At 49.3% G+C, this 14,272-nt stretch overlaps 1 protein-coding gene across 2 annotated transcripts in view; it reads right to left on the bottom strand.

The window, feature by feature from the left end:
* EPHB1 (EPH receptor B1) overlaps positions 1-14,272 on the bottom strand; it is a gene marked incomplete at its 5' end in the record, with an annotated part of 415,761 nt that overhangs the window by 355,056 nt on the left and 46,433 nt on the right. The gene's annotated exons all lie outside the window — the stretch shown is intronic.

Genomic DNA, 14,272 nt, shown 5'->3' on the forward strand with positions numbered 1-14,272 from the left:
ACCAAGTTTAGAACACAAAGGTGCACACAGACCCAGTGATTTTCTCCTAAGAACTCAGTTTATACAGTAAGCTCAAAGCAGGTAGGGAGGCCCTGGCCCCAGCCTCCCTGGGTAGAGAAGTGCTAATAGGCCACCGCAGGGGCTCTTCCACACACTGACCCTTCTGTGGGTCAAGACAGAACTCATCCCTAGGGAACTGAAATGTATCATTTTAAAGCTGATGAGCTGATGGTTAGTTTCCGAAATGTTTTGAGGTCAATGTAAAAAGAAGTAAAAGTCAATTGCTACCCTTAAAAAACAGGATGTTTATAAAGAGAAACAGCTGGAAATCAGTCCGGCCTATTAAACTGAAATCCTCCTCAGAAACTGAGATGGCTGTGTAGGTATGTAAGTAGATAGATTCTTGTTTGAAGCAAGCCAACTGAAGCCAGCAGACAGATAAGAGAGGAGACCAAAAATTGGCCTAAAGGGGTCTTGGATAGAGGAACGACAAGAATTGAAAGCAACATTTTTTTTTTTTTAATTTCCTGCACTTTAAGTTAGCTGGGAGAGAGAGGGACAGAACAGAGTGGTGTACACAAAGATGAGGGAAGATGGGTGGGTGGCCCGGGTGGCAAGAGGGTGGCATGTGGCTTTGAATGCCAGGCCAGAGAATCTTAGCGTCCAGCTAGGGGTCCCTGGAGCTAAATCACACCTGGAATGGTCCAATAATAAACTACATCACCAATAACAGCCCCAAACTCTTATCAGGCCAAGGGGAAAGAAAACAACACCCACAAATACTTATATGGCTTTGAGTGAGTCAAAGGGACTCTGTGAAGAACACACACAAGGGACAGGCTCTGTCACTCACCTGCTGACTACAGGCTCCTTTTGATTCCAAAATTATGAACCTCAACTGTGCCAAGAAGGCAAAAGACACAGCAAGACGCTTGCCCCATTCCCAGGGCCGGGGGCAGCTTTGCCTCAATCATCAGGTCCTTATAGCTAGGGTAGCATATCCCCGGCACACCAAGCCACCCGAGGACCAAGGTTGGTGCCCCTTAGCCCCTGGGCCATATTGGTTGCAGCTTGTTGGGAGCACTTTAATTAGTGCTTTATTTTAATCGATGATATATTTTAATTGGTGCTTCGATTTAATTAAAGTTTTATTCTGAGTGGGTTTTTTTTTTTTTTTTTTTTTTTTTTTTTCCTTGCAACGTTTGGAGAAACGGAAGAATAATAGCTTTGTCTAAAAATAAATCTATGACCAAACTGACCGGAAACCCCAGCGGGGTGCAGAGAAAAAATGTGGTTGAAGCTGACTGCATAGTCTTATCCAGGGTCTTCTGAAGACAGACTCAGGACAGTTTTGGAGCACCCCAGACCTCTTCAGCTACAAGTCAAATGGACCCTTCTGGGGCTACAACCATGCAAGATCACTTCTGTTTCCATGAAGCCAGGGTGGGCTTCTCTACGCTCTTGCCCAGTGCTAGAGGCTGAGGGTTTCATCCATGGACCCCCCATCCTCAGTGCTGGGTGGGCCACATGCTCCCCAGGAGAAGGGAAGGCTAAGGCCAGGTTCTAAGTTTTCTTGACTTATATACAGTCTCCTGTTCCCCACTATGCCTTAGCAGGTGGGTGGATTTAAAAGGTACCTGAGATCAGGAACATGGTGAGGTTAAGACAGAGGTTCCTGCAGAGCAGAAACCAAACCCAGGACTCCCTGGGGGCTGCTAAATCATGCTCCCAACATGAATACCTAGGTTAGACTCAAGGCACAAGTCCAAGGAGAAAATAACAGGTGAGCTATGCTTACATCCCAGTTCTGCTAGACAGGCCCTGCCCTGTCACCCCATCTCTCTCCCCTCCTCCACCCTATTCTTCCCCACCCCACCCCCACCCCACCTTAGCCTCCTTTCCTAGAGGCTCCCCTGCTCTCATTCTGAGACACATTTGCTTCTGCTGACAAGTGCTCTAACTGGAGTTACTGAATGCCTGGGCCAAGTGGTCCTGACACAGAGGCTCTGGGTCTCTCTACCCAACCCTTAGTCTAAGTGGGAATTCGAACCCCCCACTGAATCTGCAGGAAAGGTAGCCAGCCACATTGTGTCTAAGCACCCAGCCTTTCCCTTTCTCTCCTTGGTTGTCTAAGGCAAGGCAGCTGCACCAGGTTGCTGTCTCCTATTATGATCTGACTCTGGAATATATCTAGAGTGGTTTTAGCATCTTTCTGGTCAACTATTTTATTTTTCCTGACCCTAGGTTTGCCTCTACCCCTCTAGGCCTTTAGGGCCACTTTCCTTCTGTCTACACTTCCTGGCATCCGGAAACCCAGCCCCACCCTCTCTCTGGCGCTCTGGCACACCTGACCCCACCCACTGCCCCTCCTTCTCTGAGCTCTGCTTCCCTCAAAGGATCTTCCATCGCCAGACAATTATCAAAGGTTTCATGGGGAAACACGCGTGGCCATGTAAGCTATACATCAAGCACGTTCAAATTAAACAGGGAGCCTTGAGATGCTACTTTTCAACTATGGAATCTGGGTGTGAGCCTGGGTGTCTGGGAGGAACAGGGACACACAAGAAAAATGGTGACAAACAGCCTTTTTGGAAAGTGTGAGGAAGGGGCTCTTGTCTTCTGACAGAGGGATCTGAAGGTTGACATAGTCACAATGTCCCCTGAAATCTTGAAGGAGGGACCATAGTGAAGACCAACACGTCATCCTTCCATGTGTCCGACCAGCCAGGGAACAGATGGCCTCTTTCTTTGGCTGGGGACCAATGAAGCAGTTGGTAAATGCCAAGGTGCCAGAGAACACAAAACCGTGTATCTTTAACACCAGCGTGGATCACACTGGATGTGGTGAAAGGCTTCCAAAATGTGGGAGGGAGTCCTGTGGGAGAAAGGCTGGCTGAGGGGCTGACAGCCTCCTGGGCCCCTTTCCGTGTGTGTGTGTGTGTGTGTGTGTGTGTGTGTGTGTGTGTGTGTGTGTGTGTTTGTGTGTGTGTGTGTGTGTTTTGGTAGAGAGTTCTGGTCACTTAAATATGATTATTTTTAACAGCTACAAGAAGGTTTTTCTAAAAATTTCATTTCTTCAGAGTTTACAACAGCAAAACAGTATACTTTCTTAACAGTATGGCTATTGCCTTGTTTTCAAAAAACAGGAGAATCGTTAAATATTATATAGCTACTTGGTGGACTATTATGGAGCCATCAAAAATGGAATTTATAGAGATTGTGTAAAGCAAGGAAATATTAACAGTAAAATGATGAAGAGGAAAACCACAAGAGCCTAAATTACGAAGGCAGATTTGAGGAGCTATAGGCACAGGGGAATTTATGCAGTTATGGAGGGAGGTCACAAAGAGTGAATATAGTGATCGCATAACCAAAATCATTATTTTAAAAATGGAAAAGAATTAGAAAATAAACGCTTGTTAATTGGATGAATAATCACCCTTAGGCAGGGGGAATTCTAAGCCTTAACAGTGCAGCTGGCAGGCTCACTGGGACAGAAGGCAAGGTCTCCAGACTCTGAGGGAAGATGCTATTTATGTCATCCTATGACTGGCCATGGCAGGCTCCAGCAGAGGGCTCAGTGAGTCTCAGCCAGAACCCAGGGACAGCAGGTTCTATAAAGCAAGACTCTGGGACAGACCCCCTAGGCAGCCCAAGTCTAAATCCACTGGACCCAAAATAAGGTCCAGATGTGCTACACAGTTTTGACCAGGTTAGGAAAATGCTACTCCCTCCAAAGGTGAGGTCCCTGAAACCATCAAATTAGCCCCACTCCAAAGCTGTGTTATAGAGGAATCCTTCCCTGCTGGTTGGTGACTGTCACAGATGGAGATCTAATAGGGAGCAATCAGAGAAGACAGTGTACCACACGATCCCAGGTCAAAGTCCACAGGAGTCAGCTACTAGGGACTGCCAACTGCTGGTGAGAAGAGGGGCAACGAGGAATGAGAAAGAAGGTCAGGGTTTCTCGACCTTCTCCAAGGCAGTAGGACAAGCAGAAGGACTTCCACACCAGAGAAGATGTCTCACTAATTCCTCTTGCCCTCCATGCTTCTCTTTCGGTTCGCATCAGTCACCCTGTGGGAAACGACTCCGCTGTCTGAGAAGAACGCTCCTAACTGGCTGTGGTACAGAAGCAACTGGAGTCCCACCATAGGGGCTCCTGTCACCCAAGGGAAAGGACTTACAAGAAGACTCTGACAAAGCAATCCAAGCCTTGAGAAACAGCCACACCACTGTCCTGGCTGTTAGCATCTGCCCCACTGACCCTGGTTCCACTCTGTGACCACCGCCTTTCCTGGATACACCTCAGTTTCCTCTGAAGCAAGTTCTCCGGGGCTCTTGCCAGACTCTCACTCTATGATGCTATTACAGAGCAGACAGGAGCTCTGTGCCTCTTCCTGGAAGTGGCTTCTGGTCCCTGCTACATCTGCTCCAGGCTCTTTCATCTACTTGAGGCCCTTGCTGTGGGCTGCTGATAGAAACAGATTTTAAATCATCCCTTGCCATGTCGAGAGCAAACACACCATCACTCCCATGCCTAACAGCGTCCGCCATCAATGAAAGGCCATATTTAGCAGATGTTCAGCAGTAATTACCTGGACATCAGACACTTTCTCCAACTTTAATTACCCAGTGATGGCAGCCTCACACACCCTCCCATGTGCCACCTCCAACTCTCAAACAGACTCGCACACATGCGCGCGCGCACACACACACACACACACACACACACACACACACACGAGGACCATGAACCACTTTCACCAGACAGGAACAGAGAAACACTGAGAATCTCAGTAGGATGGATTCCTGGACTGGGGTCATCCTGAAGGTGACAGTCACCTGATAATACTGAAAGGGTCACAAAGTTTGTCATATACTCCAGGAAAGCACCACGGTAGTACCCTTCATAAAATCACTTCAGGCCAAGTCAGACCCACAATTTGACACACACTAACAGCCATCAGAAAGGGTGAGGTATAAAACTAATGGCCAGCATTGCTTATGATTATGCTGGACTGTGAGCATGCTCCTGATCCTTGTAGACTAGCAGCACACAGACTCCCACCATCTAACTGGTCCAAGACAACGGTGGAATTCCAACACTGAATAGCATCAGATTCTCTCGAACCCTGTTGTCACCTCCCCTCTGGGGATGTAACAGCTTTCAGATAGGTGTGTGTACAGACAGTGGCTCCCCAGGTAGGGCTGGAGGGGACATTGTGAGCCTTTGCTTCCATCCCATGGCTAGCCAACCTCACTCCTGATCCGCCCAAGTGCTCACAGGCCCAGCTTTTCTGCCCCTACACACACACCAAATAGGAAGCTCCACAAGGTAGCCAGGGGGTAGACACTAATCACTTACCGTGGCCTGATGTCCTTGGCCAGTCAGTGGCCCATGTCTAACTTGGGATAAAATGATGAATCACGTCAACCAGAACTCCTGTACCTGTGTGACTCACTTCCTAGGCGTATGTGGCCACTAACAGGACCTTAGGCATCAAGGGAGACACACTGAGAAGAACCAGGATCCCAAGGGAAGAGAAAGCTACTGAGACCAGAAATGGAGCTAGCTGGAGGAGCAGGCTCGGAGAGATGACCATGGAGGGAAACTGCCGTGATGTGGGCAGCAGAGCCGGCCCTGGAGGTTCCTGCTTGGAACCTGATGCTTCCGAGCCCACGCTGGCAGCAATGACCACCCTCTGCCTTCTGGAGATGCCTCACTCAGATTCCCCTGGCTACCTGCTAGTCGATCCTAGCTATGGCTACGCTGCCCCAGTCATGTGAGAGAGTCTCAGTCCCCAGGATGGAAAGAAGCCGCCGGATGACGGCTCCAGAGGATACACCCCTTCTGTGCATGTGTTGTATAGAAATCCTGTTCTTTCAGTGAGAAAGGTACAGCTTTTCTTAGTGTTCACAACCCTCTTGTTCATCGAAAACAGTGCCGTCCCACACAACACCAGGCAAGCCACGCGAGTCATTAAAGTCTTTAGCCACTCCATGACTACAGGTTTGGGTTTCCTTTTCTTTCTGTTTTTGTTTTTGTTGTTGTTGTTTTCCTGAGACAAGATCTCATTGTTTAAACCAGGCTAGCTTCAAACTCTCTTCTGCAGACCAGGCTGGCCTTAACTTACCTCTAACTCCAGAGTGCTGAGACTAAAGGTGTGTCCCACCATGTGCCCGGTGAACATGATTTCTTTTTTAAGTGAAAATAATTGAAATGATGTATTTCCTTTATCACAGTATGCTATGGTCTCACAGCGTGAGCACATGGTCCACGTGATCACACTGATAGGCTGTTTTATTCCTTCTCCATTGTAAATCACCAGTGGATTTTACGGGGCATCTCTCGGCACACTCGCTGTGTTTCAAGTGCAGGATGACCATGTGTGGTGGGAGGTTAAAGTACTCAATAAAGCAGACCTCAAATTAGATCTCTTTCACATCAGCCTCTGGGTCTATTGATGGCGGACAGAAACAACTTGTGGAGTTGAAGGCAATTTCATTTCTTCCAGTTTACAGAGAGCTTTTTTTTTTTTTTTTTTTTTTTTTTTTTGGGCAGATTTACTCAGGCTCATTTGCTCCTATCACCAGCTTTGAGGTGAAGTCAAGGTGCCAGAAAGACTGAGCCACCTGCTGGTAGGGACATGAGGTCCCAAGATTGTCTTTTCTTATTCTAACCCATATTGGGTTAGGAGTCCACCCAAGGAAGGTTGTCTGTCCCAGCCAGAGGGGCTGTGTTGGATTCTAAGTTCTGCCCTCGACACCACACCCATCTCTGATACAGCCTCTCCTCCAGACCAGTCCCTGGACCTGAACTTTCCACCAAAGCATCCAAGTTTGCAGCCTGTCCAGTGTTCTCAAAGAACATCACACCCCTCCCCCCTTCCCCCGTCCAAAGGAGTGGGACACAGCCAGAACGCCTGTATTGAGTGGGAACCATTTCCTCAAGTACAAAACTGGCCAGCATCTGGGTTGCAAGAAGCATGCAAGACAGGTCCCGGACATGCCGACAGAAGCAAACACTCTGAGAGGAGGAAAGACGACCATGCAAGCCTCAGGAACTCAGACAGGGAAGTGGGGTACAGGAAGAAGGTGAGCACCCTGGATCTCGACCCTCACATCACTCTTCTGGAGCTTTAGCATGTGTCAGTCATTGCTCCTCCCTTGCCTTGCCCTCCTGCCTTTGGCTGTCCTCCGGGAACTAGAAGAGCATCCATATGAGGTTCTCATGAGGGTCTCAGGGCCTTGTGAGATTAGGAAGATGTCTACAGACAGGCCAGCATCTCGGGAGCCTGATTTTTCAGCCATTAGTAGCTATATAACCTGAATAACTCGGTAGACGTGTTTTCTTCCTCTATTTCACCATCTGGGAAATGGGCACACTAATATTAAAATCTCACAGGGTTGTTTTAGGAATAGTTAGTACTAGAGTGGAGCTCTGGAATTGAGGTTTCCCTGGGGGAGGGTCAGGGAAAGAAACCAGCACAGAGATAGAAGGAAATGTGGGGGGACAGTCTGTAAGGTTCCTCCTACGACACCTAGTGTGCTCACCTAAGCTCCAGCCCCATCTGTCACCTAGTACTATCCAGTTGCATCGAGGTGACTTCTGATACCTCTGTGCGGAGGAGGGCTGAGGAACCATGCCTGCGCACAGTCCTGCCACCACATAGTTAAGCAAGCATTCTCCTAGAGGCTCAGTGGGCAAGTCCCTTCCAGGCTGCCTGAGAAAAATCAGTGGGTATCTCCGACCTTCCGGTGTGTCTGAAATCTCTTCCCAGATGTGGAAGAAGCTATGCTAAGGAATGTTCATTCTAGAACTTTGGTGTCTATGCTAAACGCTGCCACAGGAGTCGCCCAATCTACATTCCCAGTGTTGGCTGGAAACCTCTGTATTAAACCTCACATTTTATTCATAATCCATTCTATTCTAGAAGATTTAAGGTGGCTTATAAAGTTTATGAAAATACTATGTGCTATATTATGTAAACAGATTAAAATATGTATCGTATACTGCTAAATTTGAAAAACTCGCTGGCCACTATGTATAATGTGTTCAATTTTTTTCTGAATATCTGTATTTTCACATGTACACGTGTGTGCCCGTGGGCATGTGTTGAATGCTGGTGTATTATAGGAGAGACAAGCTGAACAAAATTTAACAGGTTGTTACGAGAAACAGGTGAGGAATTATAATTGACTTCATCTTTTTCTTTACATTTTTCTCTATTTTGTTACCTTTCTATAGAGAATCTATATATGTTTTATAATAAGGGGGAGGGGGGAAAGCAATGAAAATATCTCCAAAGAAAAATAGTTGAGACCGAAAAAGCTCAACCAAGAGTAAAGACATAAATTTGTAAGCCCATGGTGAACCTAAAAGAGCTCATTTTCCATGGCCAAACCACACGCTCGGAGCTCGGTTTTCTAGCAGTCAATAGATAAAGAAAATCTGATCAGTTGCATGGGTCACGGGGTGCATAGGATATAAACACAATGATTGCTCAGAAAAGCCTGGCTGTTGCTAGTATCAAAGCCTAATGCAATGCTTCCCCTGGGTCCCCACTGAGAGCTCGCTGTGTGATGCAGTGAACACTGTCAGCTGCACCTCACAGCCAACAGCCCCGGGAGCCTTGTGGGGCTGCTCTTCTCCAAGTTCTGCAGCCCAGGCGAGAGCATCGCATCCGGGAGCAGTGCAGGGAGAAGCGATCTGCCCTCCTCTCCTCTGTTTTCCTGTCTGTTCTGTTTTGGTCCTGTGTCCCAGCTTGCTCTCTGTCGCTGTCATGACCACCACGGTCAAGGGCAACCAACCTAGGGGATGAAAGGGTGCATTTCTATACTTTCCACTCCGTCACTAAGGAAACCCAGGACAGGAGCTAAAGGCAGAAACCTAGAGGCAGGAACGGAAGCGCAGACTACAGAGGAACATCTCTTACTAGTTTGTTCCCCGTGACTTTCTCCATTTGCTTTCTTATACAACCCAGGACCATTTGTCCCAGGGGTGACTTCACCCACGGAGGGCTGAGCCCTCCCATTATCAATCGTTAACCAAGAAAACGTACTGCAGACTTGCCTACAGCACAATCTGATGGAGGTGTTTTTCTAAATTGAGTTTCCCAGATGACTCTAGCTTGTACCAATTTGACATAAAACCAGCCAGCAACTTCTCTTTGGCTCATTCTTGTTCTCTCTCTCTCTCTCTTCCTCCCTTTCTCTCTCTCTCCCCCTCCACCTCACTCCTCCTCCCTCCTTCCTCTGTTTCTCTCATGTGTTCCTCCCTCATCTCTCTCTTCTTCTCCCTCCCCAGACCAGCTCCACTTTCTTCTTCCTCAGCCGAGGCAATCATCTCGCAGCACAGAGCCCTCACCTGACCTCTGCAGATGGAAAGTGTGATGGACACTCAGCATGCTAAAAGCAACTCAGAACAGCAGGATCTGGGCCTTGGTTCCAGGTCCGAGACCAGCACCCTGCTCCATTCACAGCTCTTTGTTTCCCTACTTTTCTTTGCCCAATGACCCTTATGACAGTGGCCCTCTGTTAGCTAAAGACAGGGACAGTCATTCTTTGTGCAAAGCCCATAGAATGGCTGGGTATGCATCTGCCTGGAGGAGTCTCTCCCGGTCTCTCTCTCTCTCTCTCTCTCTCTCTCTCTCTCTCTCTCTCTCTCTCTCTCTTCCTGCCTCTGTTTATCTCTGTGAATCGTGTTTCTATCTCTTCCTAACTAGGTTTCTATCCCTCTCTCCCTTTTCTCTGCCTTTGCCCCCCCCCATCTCTCTCTCTCCTTTTTTTCCTCCTCATATATACACAAATGTCCACATGCACTGGCATCTGCCCTCGGTGTCTTAGAGCAAGCAAAACTGTCAAGAGGAAGCTTTCTGATGCTTCCAGGATGAAAGCCTCACCTGAACAGAGGAAGATGGGGCCTGGAAACATGGCTGGGGCTGCAATAGGAAACAGAAAGCACAGGGAACACTTGGCCATGGGGCTTCACTTTCTCCAGATGTTACTTCTGGGGCCCCTGGGCTCCATCCTAGTGAGACAGATGTTTCTGCCTTAGCTAAACACAGCTACCAAACTCCTCTTCTTGGTCCTATCTTCTCACTCCAATGCAACTCACCAAAATACCACGCAGAAGATCTCAAATGAAACAGGGGCAGGCAGGAGGGAATGGCTGACCCTCTGCCCTCCTCTCCTGCAGCCCCATATGGTCTTGGCATAAGAGGGCTGTAGAAATCCAATAACATCTTCGGAGCCCGCCCAGATTTAACAGAGCCGTCTGTGAGAACATAGCTTGCCAGGGTGGGAGTGGCAGGGTGCACTGTGGCTACAGATTGAGGGTCGAGGCACCATGCCAGAAGGGAGAACAGTAGAAAGGAGGGTACCCTTGGGGTGGATAGAAGCATGAGGATCCGCCAGTAAATTAGCACCACAATGGTGCTGTCTTTCCTGTGGTGACCACTGAAAACATGGAGGAATATGCTCTCAGTGTAGTCAAGTGCACAGTGACTACCAAGAGGGAGGTGGGACAGGTAATCTGAACTTGGACAGACTTTGTGGCCTAGGGTCCTGCTGCTAATCTACTTGGCGGTAGAGATTCAAGATAGACCTGGAGCAAAAGATAGTTTGGGATCCAAGGCTCTTTTGAAGGTCCAAGGGAGCCCACTAGGCCTTTAAAGTCTAGAAAATGGCCACAGTGCAGCTCTGAGCATGGACAAGGGTACTGGAAGGTAAACACCTCACAATATGTTTTCCATACCATCATGATTTTGCAATTTCCTTTATTCTTTTCAGCTAATGTAAATATGTATGTAACACAGGGAATTTGGCAGTTATGCTTTCTTCTTTTAAAAACTTGACAAAAGAACAGGAGGAGAAGGGGGTAAGGGGAGGAGAAGGAGGAGGAGGAGGAAGAGGAGGAAAGGGGGGAAGAGGAGGGGGAAGAGGAAGAAGAGGAGGAGGAGGGGGGAAGAAGAGGAAGAGGAGGAAGAGGAGAAAGGGGGCGGAGAAAGGGGAAGGAGGAGGGGGAAGAGGAGGAAGAGGAGGAAGAGGAGAAAGGGGGAAGAAGAGGAGGAGGAGGAAGAGGAGAAAGGGGGAGGAGAAAGAGGGGGAGAAGGGAGAGGAGGAGAAAGGAGGAAGAGGAGGAGGAGGAGGAAGAAAAGGAAGAGGAAAAGGAAGAGGAGGAAGAAGAGAAAGAAGATGGGGAGGAGGAGGAAGAGAAGGAGGAGAAGAAAGAGAAAGTGGAGGAAGAGGAGGAAGATAGGGAGGAAGGAAAAGAGGAGAAAGAAGAGGAAGAGGAGGAAGAGGGGGAGAAAAACAATCCTCTTCTTTATTGTACAAGGAGAAGTCGGGATGCCCAAAGGTTTGCCTCATGGTAAACTACCAAAAGCCCAAGGTGAACCAAGACTGTAGAAGCCAAGACAGCTATGTGTGCCTCCCACGTAAACTAACCAAAGTACATCAGGGACACTGCATATAAAAGAGGAGTTTCAAGAAGGAACAGGCAGGGGAAGCCAGGGAGAGAGGAGGGAAACAGGGAGAGAGGAAGAAAACAGGGAGAGAGGAGGGAAACAGGGAGAGAGGAGGGAAACAGGGAGAGAGGGAAACAGGAAGGGAAGCTAAAGAAGAGCTGACAGAAGAATGGGGGTGGGGGCGGGACAGAACACAGGGCCTGGGACCATGGGAGGAAAATCACAGGAGGACCTGGCAGTGGAGGAAACCCCAGAGGAAATCCACAGAATGAGACCTAAGCACCTGGGACACTTGTCCCCAAGGAGGATCACAAGAAGCAAACATAGTCACCCTGCTGTTTTCTGCCTCCCTGAAGCCTGAATTCATTCTCTCCTCTGGACATGGCCTACAGGCCTTGGGGACCCCAAGCATCCTTTCTCTCCCATGACAGACTGAGACAGGGGAAGGATCCAGAACCTACATTCCCTGCTACCCCAAACACAGTCAGATCTTCAAGCCTGAAGGAAACAAGGCAATGGCCTAACAGGGAAGGGGGAGGAAGGCTGTTCCTGGTCCAGGCTGGTGGCCAAAGCCCATCCTCCTATTGTGATGCTATTTCCCTTCCAGCTGCCTCTGTGGTGCTGGCCCCAAGGGTAAAGCAGATCAACACTGTCCTGGCCCAGAACCAACCGCTGCAGCTGACTCTGCTCTTTGGGGGCTCCGACTGCACTCCCCTCGTGCCCTCGAGTCACCAGGTTCCCAGGGAATGAGGATGCAGTGGGTATGACAGAGTTGACAACTGCAGCCAGTGTGAGAACACAGAACCAATAGAAGCTCTCTAGGGCTCTGGGAGGAAAAGTTCAGGGAGGCTGGCCTCACTGCCTATGCCAAGATTTCTAAGTCAGACCCCAAGTGTCCCCGATCACACTCCCTATCCCTACCTGTACTTCAGTGTGCCTAGTGGTGCAGACCCTTCCCTGAGCCCTCCTCTAATTACGAGTGGAGCCCATCTCCCCAGGGACAAAGTTGGTGGTCAACTTCAGTTCCCAGGTGTGGCACAGTGGCAGTGCCCCTCAGGCTAGCTCACAGTGAGGCTCAGCTCCTCCCGGGAGGAGCTCCCAGCTTGTTTTGATGTGGAGCACAGATGACAACGTCACTGAGTGGTGGGAAAGGAGCTTTGCCGCTGATGTTTTAAATGACAGCCATTGTTCCTTGGCAATTTTATGATCAAAGAGAAGAAAGGGGCCTTTTTTAAGAAACCAAGTGGCACATTTATGGGGCCCCAGAGGATTGGGGAAGAGGAGGAAGGGAGAATGAAGGGTAAAACTGCGACAAAGAGGATCAGGGCTGGAGTCTGCAGCCTTGGCTCTCCCCAGAGTCACAAGCATGGAAGCGGCTTCAAGGAACAGCCAGCAGACATTGGAACTCTGCTGCTGAGTGAGCCCAGAAGTGGACCAGCAGAAGTGATACAGTGGGAGATAACGACCCCCTCTCTCAAAATAGAGGCTTCTTGAGCCAGACCCAGAGGACAGGCATCCATGCTGTGCCCCTTCTCCCCTACCATGGCTTATTCTCTCTCTCCCCCATTAAAGACGATTAATCCCCAGGGCAAAGATGGACAGATAGACCCCAGAAGGGGTCATTACAGTGTCCAGGCTGGGCTGGATCTTAGGGCAGTCCACATGAGCTTCTGACCCAAGACCATGTAGCCACGCATCAGCAGCTGGCACTAAAAGCCACACACCCAACTTTGCCCGACTCTTAAGCCAAACACCTCTCTGTCCAGAGCAAGGCACAACTTCCTTTTCTCATCCAGGCCCCACCCACTTCCTGGTCCCACGTTCTCCTGCGCAGGTGAGATCCTCTCTGGAAGGACCAGAAGCCTCTTCCCTGTAAGTCTGATCTTGCTCCTCTCAGGAGTCTCTGCAAAGTCGGCAGCAGGATCTGGAAACTTCTTCCAAACACTGTCCTTCTGGCTGCACCCAGAGCTACAGCCCCACAGCTGGTGCCAGCAGGCCCTTCAGGTGGTTTGAGAACCACTTCCGAAGGGCAGAGACTCTCATCCACCCATGCTGTGTCTGCTGGCACTGTGGGTCTGGGCATGCCACTCCGAGACCCTGCTCTAAACGGCTACCATGCTGTGATTGCTACCATTCCTTTGGGATTTACACACCACACCTCATGCACACATATGGCTTCCCCAGCACACGTGAATCTCACCTCTGCCAGCGTCCACACAGTACCTTGTGGACAGTCAGTCTATATCCTAGAAATAGAGGCTCACAAGCCCTGAACACTGGTCCATCACTGAAGAAACGGTTTCGAGACACCGAAGGCACTTTGCATGAGGGCTGGGAAGACGACTTAGGAAGTGTTTGCTGTGCAAGCATGAGCAACTGTGTTTGGATCCCCAGCACATACACAAAAAGCTGACTATGTCAGTGTTTTCCTGTAATCCCGGCGCCGGGGAGGTAAAGACAGATGGATCTCCAGGGCTTCCTGGCTAGCCAGTCTCAGCACACCACTGAGCTTCAAGTTCAGTAAGAGATTGTGCGTCAAAACGTAGGTCAGGGGAAACAAATCAAGGTGACGCCAGCCTCTGGCTATTCCATGAGTATGTGCACACACATGTATATCATACAACACAGACATACGCAGGCACACAAAGAACACCTGAGACTGTACTATTGTTTGAGGTGTCACAGAGAAGCCCGAGAGAATTGAGTAGAACTGGGTCCACCGAAGCAGGGAGCGAGCTTGCTGGCTCAGTGGCTTCTTCCAGCTCTGCAACGCCATTAGTGTACCAGCACCACAATGGCAA

This window comes from Micromys minutus, assembly GCF_963924665.1.
Source record: "Micromys minutus genome assembly, chromosome: 21".
Classification (NCBI taxonomy): Eukaryota; Metazoa; Chordata; class Mammalia; order Rodentia; family Muridae; genus Micromys; species Micromys minutus.